Here is a 14,879-nt window from a genome sequence, read left to right as displayed (position 1 = left end):
AATAATAATTTAGTGCGTCTGTTCAAAACAGCCATCGATTTGATGCCTACTGATACGCATAAAATTGTTATTTCCGCTGACAAAACGCCTCCTGGCCAACATGTGCGTAGATACAATGCTCCAACTATCAACGAAGTGGCAATCGTTATGGTCGGTGATCAGTTTTTACCTCGAGATATTATTCTTCATAAGCGAAACGCTCAGTTGTTAAGAATTGCTGAAACTCATCGATGCTACGATGCCCTACAATATCCTATCATTTTTTGGGATGGAGCCGACGGCTATCACTTTAATATTAAATTGATGAATCCAGCCACTAACAAAGAAATGAATAAGAAATGCAGAGCAATGCATTATTATTCCTATAGACTAATGATTCGGCGGGATGAAGAAAATTATATTTTAAAATGCCGTGAATTGTTTCACCAATTTGTCGTTGATATGTATGCTAAAATTGAATCAGAACGTTTGCTATATATCCGCCTGAATCAGACCAAGCTCCGCTCTGAACAATACATTCATTTGCGAGATGCAGTTATAAATGACGGTAATACCACAAACGTTGGAAGATTAACAATTTTACCTTCGTCATATGCTGGCAGTCCCCGTCATATGCATGAATATGCTCAAGATACTATTGCGTATGTTCGTCTCTATGGTCGTCCAGATTTATTTATTACATTTACATGTAATCAATCTTGGGACGAGATACTGCAGCTTTTACTTCAAGGACAATCGGCGGTTCATAGGCATGACATTACGGCCCGTGTCTTCCGGCAAAAGTTGAAATCACTGATAAACTACATAGTAAAACTTGAAGTGTTTGGGTCAGTGCGATGCTGGATGTACTCAGTGGAATGGCACATATACTAATCTGGCTACATAAAAAAATTACTTCGAACGAAATTGATGATGTGATTTCCGCTGAAATACCTGATAAAAATGTCGATAAGGGGTTACATGATATTATTGTAAAAAATATGATACATGGACCTTGCGGTGCACTGAACGAAAATTCACCATGCATGGCCAAAGGAAGGTGCACAAAGCAATATCCTCGACTTTTAATATCAAACACAATTACTGGCAATGATGGTTACCCACAATATAGAAGAAGATCTACTGAAGATGGCGGTAAAACAGCAATAATAAAGAAGCGTAACGGTACCACCATCGAAGTAGATAACCAGTGGGTTGTTCCATATTCCCCATTATTATCAAAAACATTTAATGCACACATAAACGTTGAATACTGTAACTCCGTAAAGGCAATCAAATACATATGTAAATACGTCAACAAAGGCAGTGACATGGCAGTTTTTGGCTTGCAGCCCGAAATCAAAGATTTCGACGAAATCGTACAATATCAGGCTGGAAGATACATAAGCAGTAATGAAGCTGTTTGGCGAATTCTTTCATTTCCGATACATGAACGTAGTCCAGCTGTTGTTCACCGTATCGCTGCTGTTTCGACATGTGTAGAATTGGATCGTGAACAAAGTTACAGTACGAGTGATCTATTGTCGTATGTACAAAATAACATTTCCAAGTTAACGTCGGAACAAAAAGACATTTATGATACGATAATGCATTGTGTCGATAACAACGTTGGAGAAATTTTCTTTTTGGATGCGCCAGGAGGTACTGGTAAAACGTTTGTGATAAAACTGATTCTGGCATCAATTCGATCAAAAAATGATATAGCATTGGCAATTGCGTCGTCCGGAATAGCCGCAACATTGCTGCCTGGTGGAAGAACTGCTCATTCCGCTTTGAAATTGCCTCTGAATTTGCATTCTACAGAAACCCCCACGTGCAATATTTCCAAATCATCCGGGATGGGTAAAGTATTGCAGCAATGCAAACTTATTATTTGGGATGAGTGCACAATGGCACACAAAAAATCACTCGAGGCTCTGGATCAATGCTTGAAAGATTTGAGAGGGAAGTCGAAACCCTTTGGCAGCACATTAATATTGCTTGCGGGAGATTTCAGGCAAACAATACCTATAATACCTAGATCAACTCCTGCAGACGAAATGAATGCTTGCCTGAAAAATTCTAATTTATGGGCACACGTAAAAATATTAAAATTAACTACAAATATGCGTGTCCGATTGCAAAACGATGACTCTGGTCAAACATTTTCAGATCAATTGCTGGCAATTGGAAACGGAAAGCTCCCAGTAGACTCAATTTCAGGACGTATACAACTACCTGCTGATTTCTGTAATTTAGTGACGTCCAAAAATGAATTGATTGAAAAAGTATTTCCGAATATTCTAAAAAATTATAAAAATAATAAATGGCTAAGTGAAAGAGCGATTCTCGCACCCAAAAATATAGACGTCCACGAAATCAACAATATTGTTTTGACCAAGATTCGAGACCAGGCAGTCCTTTACAAGTCAGTCGACACAGTTTTGGAACCAAATGAAGCGGTTAATTATCCATCTGAATTTTTAAATTCCATAGATCCTTCAGGGTTTCCACCACACGTGCTACAACTAAAAATAGGCGTACCAATAATACTTTTAAGAAATATCAACCCACCAAACCTTTGCAATGGCACGCGACTTGCCGTAAAAAAAACAATGGAAAACCTAATAGAGGCCACAATCTTGACAGGGCCTTTTGAGGGTGAGGCTGTTCTTATTCCTCGCATTCCCATGATTCCAACGGATCTGCCTTTTCAATTTAAAAGATTGCAATTCCCAATTCGATTAGCATTTGTAATCACCATTAACAAAGCTCAAGGTCAATCATTAGAAAAATGTGGTATAGATCTTAATACTGATTGTTTTTCCCATGAACAATTGTACGTTGCATGTTCGAGGGTCGGTAAACCTGACAATCTTATTTATATGCAGCGACAATTGGACAGCGAAGAATGTTGTATATTCGCAAGTTTTACGCAGTTAATTTGTATTGTATCTATCTATCTATCTATCTATATAAAAACGAGTTGTGTGTATGCATGTTTGTTTGTTTGTAAAAAGAGCGTTTGCATATGACGTCATTATTAGTACATACGGCTTTGTATATGCACAGACAATGGGAAAGCCAAGAATGTTGTATATTCGCAATTTTTACGTAGTTTGAAACACATATATAAATCTATCTATATTCACAGGTGGGACACAGGGACACAACTACAATGGCGCGTAACGACTTACGCGCGCGGGGGGGCTTGGGGGGGCGCGAAGCGCCCCACCAACTAGGTGTTGGGGTGGCGCGAAGCGCCACCCCAACAGCTAGTCTATCTATATATATAAAAATAAGTTGTCTGTCTGTCAGGTGACGTCATGTTACTGGGTCGACTGACGTCATGAAGTTAGTTGTCGTCATTTTTGCTATGACGGTGATTTGCAACAGAAAAGTGGTCCGTGCATTTGCAACAGAAAATGAGGTTATTTGGCTTTTCTTTATGGTATACCCTACAGACATAAAGTTTATCGCCTGCAAAAATTTCCGCAAAGCAAACCGATGGAATTAACGAATATTTTGTAACACGGAAATATAGGGCAGCTATCGTTTCCCTCGCTGTTTGCTTTAATTAAATTTTCTTTTTGAGTAATTCAACCACCAACGCCACGTAGTGAAATGGAGGTTCAAAATTATCTTCGCAATCGTCGAGTTGTTGACAACCAAAGGATATTAACAGGACTTCGTCAACGCTTAGAACCGAAACGACAATAGTCTAAAAATAAAAAATTATGGGACCAGTTCTTTATGTGCTCTCCTCTTTTATTTTTCTATCGCTTTGTATAATTGTATATCTATTTTTTGTTCCGGAGTCTGATTCGTCAAATATCTCATTTTTTTTCATACTGTATACCCTTTTGAATCCCCCTCTCTTTCCCCCTCTTTAATAGAGACAAAAACACGTCTAATATCCTCTCTTGTGCCCTTAGTGGTGTTTGCTCCCGTATTGGGGTTGGAGTCTCAGACCTGGATGGAATAATTGCGAAACAAGTACAAGACTCGATAACCCTGGAATTTGATTCCGGTGATTAGGTTATGCGACTGTGTCTCCCTAACAATCAATACGAAATGAAGAAGAAGTTACACCATGACCTTGTTGGTATCACGATAGAATATGGGACAAAATCATGTGAGAATATGCAGAGTATGACAGGAGTATAAAATGTAATTATTGAAATAGAAAATGAGCACAGTTGAATTTGAGGATATACTCGATAGAATATGGTAAAAGAAGCAGAATAAGGGTATACTGTTCTTAATTAGCCACCCAGTCAAAATCCTGTCATACCTGACGAATCTTGGTAAAAGCCATTTCTGAGGCATCCAAGATTAAGGGTGGGGGGGGGGTAAGTAAATCCAAGATGTATGCTCCAGCCACGCTTGAACAGAAAAGAGGTCAAATGTTCGTAGGGTATTTCAGGATTTTTCTTCAATCTTCAACAGCTTTCCCTCAGCGAAATATTATTATAAAGAATTAGGAGGTTAGAAAAAATGAAGGCAAAGCTAAACGAAAAATCAAGCTTGACAACCTCTTGGACACTGGAAGGAGAAATTAGTAGATAGAAGAAGAAAGTGGTAATCGTTTGCAGAGTATGAATTATGGCTGGTACAGAAACAAAATGCCAAAGAAAAGACTAGTTCAATTTAGGGAGGTTTATTTGTATCAAGTTTGAACGAAAATAAAAAATTTCAAAAGTGTGTCGCTATATAAAAAGAACTGTTACCAGTAACTCCAATTTACTATCAATGTAACCGTTATGTTGACGTCGTTTACTGGCCCTAGCCGTTCTTCCTACAGATAGGCTCCATATTGTTAATCAAGAAAAGTCAATCATGACGTCACGACAGGTCAATCAAATCAAGACGTTACAAATGTTCTGAAAGATAAAGGTAACAATTGCGTGACAGTATTCAATGGTGGCATGCTTATCCTTTGGCCCCAGATGGATTGATGGTCCAAAAGCACGACCTTTTCCTATCTGTAATCCTTCAATTGTAAAACACGGTCTAGCCATACTAACCGATCTTTAATCGTGTCACTAAAAGATTATAATCAATTCACATTTTATTACAGCTTAGGCTACTGTAAGATATATGGTAAATCGAAAAAGTACCCAGGGCGAATTTTTTTTAAACGTATCCAAATGTGTTATTTAGCATTTTATTACGTTTTTACGAGTCGGACAAACATTTTCGGGAGGGGAAAATTCAAACCCCTCCGCTGAATACAGCCTTGCGAGTATCTAAGGCTATCCTTTGACAATTCGTTTCGAAAACATTAACAGATCTTCCTCAGCCTTTAAAAGCATCCACATTTCAAAGCCATACTTAACCACAGACATTACTTTAGCTTCAAATATTTTCATATTAGTTCATAGACGCACCTTTCTAGTCTTCCAAACCTTTTTCAACTGAAAAAAATATTTCTTACCATGGTTATATTACCTTTTATATCTTCACTGCACCCACTCCTATACTAATAATACCACCCAGTTAAGTGAAATTATCCAATGAAGCAATCTCTTTGATTGTTGGTATGTTCGTAAAGCTCAATTGTCACGTGATCTGTCAATCTGAGTTGGTTCAATCTGATTACGAGAGAAATCAAGATGACTTAGATAGCTTGAACAAAAAATGGTTTAGTCTTGTTTTGAGTGCTCTGTCCGTGAGTAGCTCGCTTCACCCAGTCACATAATTTCTTCTTCTTGTTTGGATTCTTATGAAGATACTCTTGCATAATCTTAGAATATGTGTTGAATTAAGGGCCCTGCCGCTGGAATTCGCGACTCAGACCCAGAGGTTCAAATTCTGGGTCCTGTGTTACCAAGCACAGATCAATCCTACAGCACCACTTCAGCACACCCAACACCTTGACAATATTAGATATAATGGCTACACCCTTAAATGAATAAGGGCTACCACGATTGAATATAAACATTGATAAGTTTATAAATAATTTATTTTTAACAAATGAATAAATAATCGATTTCATAATTGTTAAGGTATATTCATAGATAGATTCATGCTAATAGGGATGAATTAATAACATTAAATTACTATGAATAAGGGCTATAGCTTTAATTTAAGAAATTAAAAAAATCACTAAGGTATGTCCATATATTTGTGCTTGACGTTCAAAATCTCTATCATCTAAAATAAAGAAATACCAGACTTAAGAGCTCAAGCATACAAAAAAATAATATAAAGAGATAAAAAGCTGTTATGTAAAAAAAGAAAAACGAAAAACCCGTCTTAAACACTAACAACTTGACAACTCCAATATGGTGGAAAAAATGCTAAACAAACCCAAACAAACTTAATTTTAACAGGATGGCAAACAAAGCCCACTGATATCATGGTTATTTTTAAAACGTAGCCCCCTGTATTAGTAGTTTAGGTCTTGTAATAGAGAAAGTTTCGTCAATAGATTTGACATTCAAGAAAGTAAGTTTTGAAAACGAAGGGTTATTTTGAATATAATAATTTGCCTACGCTAAATAGGCTAAATAATTTTTCCATAGGCTTTCTAGGGCTATAATGAAAGAAAAGTTGAGATGGCTAGGCCACGTTATACGGATGAAGGATGACAGATTCCCGAAGATTGTCCTTTTTGGCCAACCGTCTGGGGCTACACGGAAAGTAGGTCGTCCTTGTCTGGGTTGGGAGGATGTCATAAATAAAGATTTAAAGGAAATGGGAGCTTCCTGGGAGGGTGTAAAGAGGGAGGCTTTAAATAGAATAGGTTGAAGAAGGAGCGTGCGGAGCTGTGTTGACCTCAGGCGGCTTGGTGCTGCAGTAGGTTCTTAGTAGTAGTAGTAGTAGTAGTAGTAGTAGTAGTAGTAGTACGCTAAATAGCCGACCCCGCTACCGACTGAAGAATGGCCCTAAGAATACAAATTTTGCAACAAATATACAAATATGTATATTTATACGCATATTAATATGGATACGAATACAAATATGCAAATTTTTTTTTGATTATTCATGTACGGAGAGGCAAAATCAAAACATCCACTAATTAAAAAACATTCAAAAAGTAAATATTAAAAAACAATGTTTTTTTTTAACTAAAAGTAAGAAGCGACATTAGAGCTTAAAACGAAGAAATTGTTCCGTATATGAAAGGGGCTGTTCCCTCCTAAACACCCCGCTCTTTACACTAAAGTTTGACTCTTTCTCAAAACTCTACTTTTTAAAATAATAAAACACTTAAGTGTAAAGAATGGGGCGTTTAGGAGGGGACAATCCCTTTCATATACATAATAATTTCTTCGTTTTAAGCTTAAATTTCGCTCCTTACTTTCAGTTGAAAAAAAAATTGTTTTTCAATATTTAATACTTTACAGAGGACCAGTTAAACACTTGTACCTTTTATGCTTGTGCTTACGCTTACGCTTGGCAGGTGCTTACGCTTCTTCTTCTTCCGGAGTGACGGAGAGAAAAGAACCTTTTCTGGATTGCAAGGAGATGGTCAATCAGACAAAACAAAAGGATTATATGTGAAAAATAGAAAATGACGAGAATCCAAATTAACGTGACCAAAAAATATTATATTACAGAGTAGAAGTAAAAAAAAACATTATTTCGAATTTTTGGGAAAATTAGAAAAAATTTGAAAAAAAATAGAAAATGGGAAAATATATATACATATATATATATATATATATATATATATATATATATATATATATATATATATATATACATATATATATATATATATATATATATATATATATATATATATATATATATACACATATATAAATAAGTTGTCTGTCTGTGAGGTGACGTCATGTTTCTGTGTCGACTGACGTCATGAAGTTAGTTGTCGTCATTTTTGCTATGACGGTGACGTCATTAAAGATATTTAATCATGAAGTAAGTTGTCGTCATTTTTGCTATGACGGTGACGTCATTAAAGATATTTAAGACATATATGTTCACGTAGAAATCTATTAATGTTTAAGTTTAAAATGACTGATGAACTTACAATGGCAAAAGCCGATGAAGATGCTCAAAGAGTCTATGCCAAAAAACTTGCTGCTGATAGAGAAAGTCAGAAAAGAAAGCGTGCCGAGGAATCAAAAGAACAGCAAGGAAACAGGCTTGAGGCTAAAGAACGCAAAACCGCGCAGTTAGATGAAGATCCACCTGGACAGCGAGAGTCAAAACATATCAAAACTGAAAATGATAGCGATGATGATTGGGTTTGGGATTTTGACTTGGATAAGGTCATCAATGCCTACCAGATTTTAGTTAAAAAAACAAAGGTTCGGCGATATGTATTTCATAGTGAAGCTGAAAAATAAAGAAGAAAAAGAAAACTGAAAAAAGAAAAAATGTAAAAAACTAAAAAATACTAAAAAGAAAAAACACTCAAAGAGAAATTACAGACCGGGACACAAATGACGACCGGGACAGTGGGAATATAAATAACGACCGGGACACTCAAAGAGAAATTAGAGACTGGGATACCGGGACACAAATGACGACCGGGACACCGGGAATATAAATGACGACCAGGACACAGGTATTTAAGAATATCGTTCAAAGACAAATTTTTAATTGTAAGAAGACCGTTGAAAGAGAAATTTCTAATTGTAAAATGACTGAAGAACCTACAATGGCAACGGTACCACCATCGAAGTAGATAACCAGTGGGTTGTTCCATATTCCCCATTATTATCAAAAACATTTAATGCACACATAAACGTTGAATACTGTAACTCCGTAAAGGCAATCAAATACATATGTAAATACGTCAACAAAGGCAGTGACATGGCAGTTTTTGGCTTGCAGCCCGAAATCAAAGATTTCGACGAAATCGTACAATATCAGGCTGGAAGATACATAAGCAGTAATGAAGCTGTTTGGCGAATTCTTTCATTTCCGATACATGAACGTAGTCCAGCTGTTGTTCACTTAGCGGTACATTTACAGAATGGTCAACGTGTTTATTTCTCGGAAACCAACTTGCAACAAAGAGCCCTGAATCCACCGGATACAAAATTAACAGCTTTGTTTTCGCTTTGCAAAAATGATTCTTTTGCAAAAAAACTGCTGTATACTGAAGTGCCTTCGTATTACACGTGGAATACTAAAAATAAAGTATTTGAACGTCGAAAACAGGGTAAGTCAGTCGACGGCCAACCTACCATCTTCAAAGATACCACGATAGGAAGACTCTACACCGTTCACCCCAATCAACATGAATGCTTCTTTCTACGCCTGCTTTTGGTGAATGTACCCGGTCCGACATCCTTTGAGTATTTGAGAACTGTAAACGGTACTATACATGACACTTACCGTAGTGCATGCCAAGCTCTGAATTTATTGAAGAATGACCAACACTGGGATAACTGCATCAATGACGCGTGCGAAACGTCAACCCCAAGTCAAATTCGTGCATTGTTTGGCATCATTTTAACAACTTGCTCTCCATCAGCTCCTACAGAGTTATGGGAAAAATATAAGTCAAAAATGTCCGAAGATATACTCCATCGAAAACAGTTAGAGACGTCAGATATGACTTTTGATTTTACATCAGAAATTTATAACTACACTTTAGTTATTATAGAAGATTTGTGCGTACGTATGGCAAACAAACCTCTTCAGGATTTGGGAATCCCTTCACCTAACCGTATCGCTGCTGTTTCGACATGTGTAGAATTGGATCGTGAACAAAGTTACAGTACGAGTGATCTATTGTCGTATGTACAAAATAACATTTCCAAGTTAACGTCGGAACAAAAAGACATTTATGATACGATAGACTCAATTTCAGGACGTATACAACTACCTGCTGATTTCTGTAATTTAGTGACGTCCAAAAATGAATTGATTGAAAAAGTATTTCCGAATGTTCTAAAAAATTATAAAAATAATAAATGGCTAAGTGAAAGAGCGATTCTTGCACCCAAAAATATAGACGTCCACGAAATCAACAATATTGTTTTGACCAAGATTCGAGACCAGGCAGTCCTTTACAAGTCAGTCGACACAGTTTTGGAACCAAATGAAGCGGTTAATTATCCATCTGAATTTTTAAATTCCATAGATCTTTCAGCGTTTCCACCACACGTGCTACAACTAAAAATAGGCGTACCAATAATACTTTTAAGAAATATCAACCCACCAAAGCTTTGCAATGGCACGCGACTTGCCGTAAAAAAAAACAATGGAAAACCTAATAGAGGCCACAATCTTGACAGGGCCTTTTGAGGGTGAGGCTGTTCTTATTCCTTGCATTCCCATGATTCCAACGGATCTGCCTTTTCAATTTAAAAGATTGCAATTCCCAATTCGATTAGCATTTGCAATCACCATTAACAAAGCTCAAGGTCAATCATTAGAAAAATGTGGTATAGATCTTAATACTGATTGTTTTTCCCATGGACAATTGTACGTTGCATGTTCGAGGGTCGGTAAACCTGACAATCTATTTATATGCAGCGACAACTGGACAGCGAAGAATGTTGTATATTCGCAAGTTTTACGCAGTTAATTTGTATTGTATCTATCTATCTATCTATCTATATAAAAACGAGTTGTGTGTATGCATGTTTGTTTGTTTGTAAAAAGAGCGTTTGCATATGACGTCATTATTAGTACATACGGCTTTGTATATGCACAGACAATGGGAAAGCCAAGAATGTTGTATATTCGCAATTTTTACGTAGTTTAACTCCTGCAGACGAAATGAATGCTTGCCTGAAAAATTCTAATTTATGGGCACACGTAAAAATATTAAAATTAACTACAAATATGCGTGTCCGATTGCAAAACGATGACTCTGGTCAAACATTTTCAGATCAATTGCTGGCAATTGGAAACGGAAAGCTCCCAGTAGTGGGAAAGCCAAAAATGTTGTATATTCGCAATTTTTACGTAGTTTGAAACACATATATAAATCTATCTATATTCACAGGTGGGACACAGGGACACAACTACAATGGCGCGTAACTAATATGGCGCGTAACGACTTACGCGCGCGGGGGGGCTTGGGGGGGGCGCGAAGCGCCCCACCAACTAGGTGTTGGGGTTCTACCCCAACAGCTAGTATATATATATATATATATATATATATATATAATATATATATATATATATATATATATATATATATATATATATATATATATATATATATATATATATATATATATATATATATATATATATATATATATATATATATATATATATATATATATATATATACTAGCTGTTGGGGTGGCGCTTCGCGCCACCCCAACACCTAGTTTGTGGGGGCGCTTCGCGCCTCCCAAGCCCCCCCCCGCGCGTAAGTCGTTACGCGCCATTGTAGTTGTGTCCCTGTGTCCCACCTGTGAATATAGATATATATATATATATATATATATATATATATATATATATATATATATATATATATATATATATATATATATATATATATATATTTTTTTAACTACGTAAAACTTGCGAATATACAACATTCTTGGGTGTCCCATTGTCTGTGCATATAAACAGATTGTCAGGTTTACCGACTCTTGAACATGCAACATATAATTGTCCATGGGAAAAACAATCTATATTCAGATCTATACCTCATTATTCTAATTATTGCCCCTGAGCTTTGTTGATGGTGATTGCTAATCGAACATTCCCTGTGTCCCCGTCGTCATTTATATATCTTCCTGCGCCCCCCCGGCGTCCCCGTTGTTGTTGTTTCCTTGTGTCCCGGTCGTCATTTGTGTCCCGGTGTCCCAGTCTGTAATTTCTCTTTGAGTGTCACGGTCGTCATTTATATTCCCTGTGTCCCGGTGTCCCGGTCGTCATTTTTGTCCCGGTCGCCATTTGTGTCCCGGTGCTTTTTTGATGGTGATTGCTAATCGAACATTCCTTGTGTCCCGGTCGCTTTCTCTTTGAGTGTCCCGGTCGTCATTTATATCCCCTATGTCCCGGTGTCCCGGTGCGCCACCCCAACAGCTAGTTGGTGGGGGCGCTTCGCGCAAAACCCCCCCAAACCCCCCTTCACGCGTAAGTCGTTACGCGCCATATTAGTTACACGCCATTGTAGTTGTGTCCCTGTGTACCACCTATGAATATAGATAGATTTATATATGTGTTTTTAAACTACGTAAAACTTGCGAATATTCAACATTCTTGGCTTTCCCATTGTCAGTGCATATACAAAGCCTTATGTACTAATAATGACGCCATATGCAAACGCTCTTTTTACAAACAAACAAACATGCATACACACAACTCGTTTTTATATAGATAGATAGATAGACAGATACAATACAAATTAACTGCGTAAAACTTGCGAATATACAACATTCTTCGCTGTCCAATTGTCGCTACATATAAATAGATTGTCAGGTTTACCGACCCTCGAACATGCAACGTACAATTGTCCATGGGAAAAACAATCAGTATTAAGATCTATACCACATTTTTCTAATGATTGACCTTGAGCTTTGTTAATGGTGATTGCAAATGCTAATCGAATTGGGAATTGCAATCTTTTAAATTGAAAAGGCAGATCCGTTGGAATCATGGGAATGCGAGGAATAAGAACAGCCTCACCCTCAAAAGGCCCTGTCAAGATTGTGGCCTCTATTACGTTTTCAATTGTTTTTTTTTTACGGCAAGTCGCGTGCCATTGCAAAGCTTTGGTGGGTTGATATTTCTTAAAAGTATTATTAGTACGCCTATTTTTAGTTGTAGCACGTGTGGTGGAAACCCTGAAAGGTCCACGGAATTTAAAAATTCAGATGGATAATTAACCGCTTCATTTGGTTCCAAAACTGTGTCGACTGACTTGTAAAGTCAGTTTTGGTCAAAACAATATTGTTGATTTCGTGGACGTCTATATTTTTGGGTGCAAGAGTCGCTCTTTCACTTAGCCATTTATTATTTTTATAATTGTTTAGAATATTCGGAAATACTTTTTCAATCAATTCATTTTTGGACGTCACTAAATTACAGAAATCAGCAGGTAGTTGTATACGTCCTGAAATTGAGTCTACTGGGAGCTTTCCGTTTCCAATTGCCAGCAATTGATCCGAAAATGTTTGACCAGAGTCATCGTTTTGCAATCGGACACGCATATTTGTAGTTAATTTTAATGTTTTTACGTGTACCCATAAATTAAATTTTTCAGGCAAGCATTCATTTCGTCTGCAGGGGTTGATCTAGTTATTATAGGTAATGTTTGCCTGAAATCTCCCGCAAGCAATATTAATGTGCTGCCAAAGGGTTTCGACTTCCCTCGCAAATCTTTCAAGCATTGATCCAGAGCCTCGAGCGATTTTTTGTGTGCCATTGTGCACTCATCCCAAATAATAAGTTTGCATTGCTGCAATACTTTCTCTTTTAGCAGCAAGTCTGGTTTCGCGTTGCTCTTGTGATTCCTCGGCACGCTTTCTCTTCTTACTTTCTCTATCAGCCGCAAGCCTGTTTTCTTGGTGTTCTTGTGATTCCTCGGCACGCCTTCTTTTTTCACATTCTCTTTTAGCAGCAAGTCTGGTTTCGCGTTGCTCTTGTGATTCCTCGGCACGCTTTCTTTTCTTACTTTCTCTATCAGCAGCAAGTTTTTTGGCATAGACTCTTTGAGCATCTTCCTCGGCTGTTGCCATTGTAAGTTCATCAGTCATTTTATAGTTAAACATTAATAGATTTCTACGTGAACGCATGTCTTAAATATCTTTAATGACGTCACCGTCATAACAAAAATGACGATAACTAACTTCATGACGTTAGTCAACACACAATCACGACGTCACCCGACAGACAGACACATCCACAGACAACTTATTTTTATATAGATAGATAGAATAGATATATATATAAATATATATATATATATATATATATATATATATATATATATATATATATATATATATATATATATATATATATATATATATATATATATATATATATACTGTTTTACCTGATAATGTTGTTTTTTTATATGGGTTGTTCCCATACACTAATCTGATTGCTATTTGAAACTCTATTAATTTAAAAAGCCTCCGAGTCCCTTTGGCTTTAACTGGAACGTAACGTTCCCGTGGTTGCAAATATTGACAATACAAAGATTTTTCACATGACATCTAGAATATGCGCGGGAAAAGTTGAGAGATTCCTCTTAATATATAAAAATTACATACCTGTGTCCCTATGGACCAATAAAACCATCCAACATAGCTGGGGTGTCGACACCAGCTGTAAATACCAGAAGTGACTAGTCGATGACCTTTTTCTTTTCTATATCTTATAAGGTGGTCAAAGTTGGACCCTGCAGTGAACATTGCACCTTTTCTTATTATTTCACCACAAATACACATTAATAGACCAATAAATGAGATCCAATGATATCTTTTAATGCCTAAAAATGAATTCTATCATTAATTCAATCCGGATTGAGCATATATATATATATATATATATATATATATATATATATATATATATATATATATATATATATATATATATATATATATATATATATATATATATATAAATATATATATATATATATATATATATATATATATATATATATATATATATATATATATATATATATTTATACATATATAGTAAGAAATAATTGTGTATGTATGTACGTATGTATGTATTTTTTCTAATAAAGGGCTCCATATTTTTTCGGAAAAATTTGCATCCTGGTATATTCAGGCTTAAAAAAAACGATTTAGATAGGTCATAAATTTGAAAAAATAAAAATCGTTAAGATCCTTAATTTTGGAAAAAAAAGTATTTATGTGAGTGACGTCAGTTTTATATACATCAGTATTGCAATGACGTTCTCAGCCTTGTCACACATATCTGGAAAAATTGAAGATTTTCATGTAAGGAGAAGTTTATATTAA

At 36.2% G+C, this 14,879-nt stretch overlaps 1 protein-coding gene and 1 long non-coding RNA gene across 2 annotated transcripts in view; one reads left to right on the top strand and one right to left on the bottom strand.

Annotated features, from left to right (window-relative positions):
* LOC136030348 (uncharacterized) overlaps window positions 1–3,613 on the top strand; it is a 361,960-nt gene extending 358,347 nt beyond the window's left edge. Inside the window, exon 3 of the long non-coding RNA XR_010618259.1 lies at window positions 3,575–3,613. This is a non-coding gene — a long non-coding RNA (uncharacterized LOC136030348). The remainder of the gene's footprint in view (window positions 1–3,574) is intronic.
* LOC136030347 (protein-S-isoprenylcysteine O-methyltransferase-like) overlaps window positions 1–14,879 on the bottom strand; it is a 52,339-nt gene that overhangs the window by 3,923 nt on the left and 33,537 nt on the right. The gene's annotated exons all lie outside the window — the stretch shown is intronic.

This window comes from Artemia franciscana, chromosome 8 (assembly GCF_032884065.1).
Source record: "Artemia franciscana chromosome 8, ASM3288406v1, whole genome shotgun sequence".
In the NCBI taxonomy this organism is placed as follows: Eukaryota; Metazoa; Arthropoda; class Branchiopoda; order Anostraca; family Artemiidae; genus Artemia; species Artemia franciscana.
The sequence above is the reverse complement of the archived record's forward strand: the minus strand, read 5'-3'. Positions and strand labels throughout refer to the sequence as shown.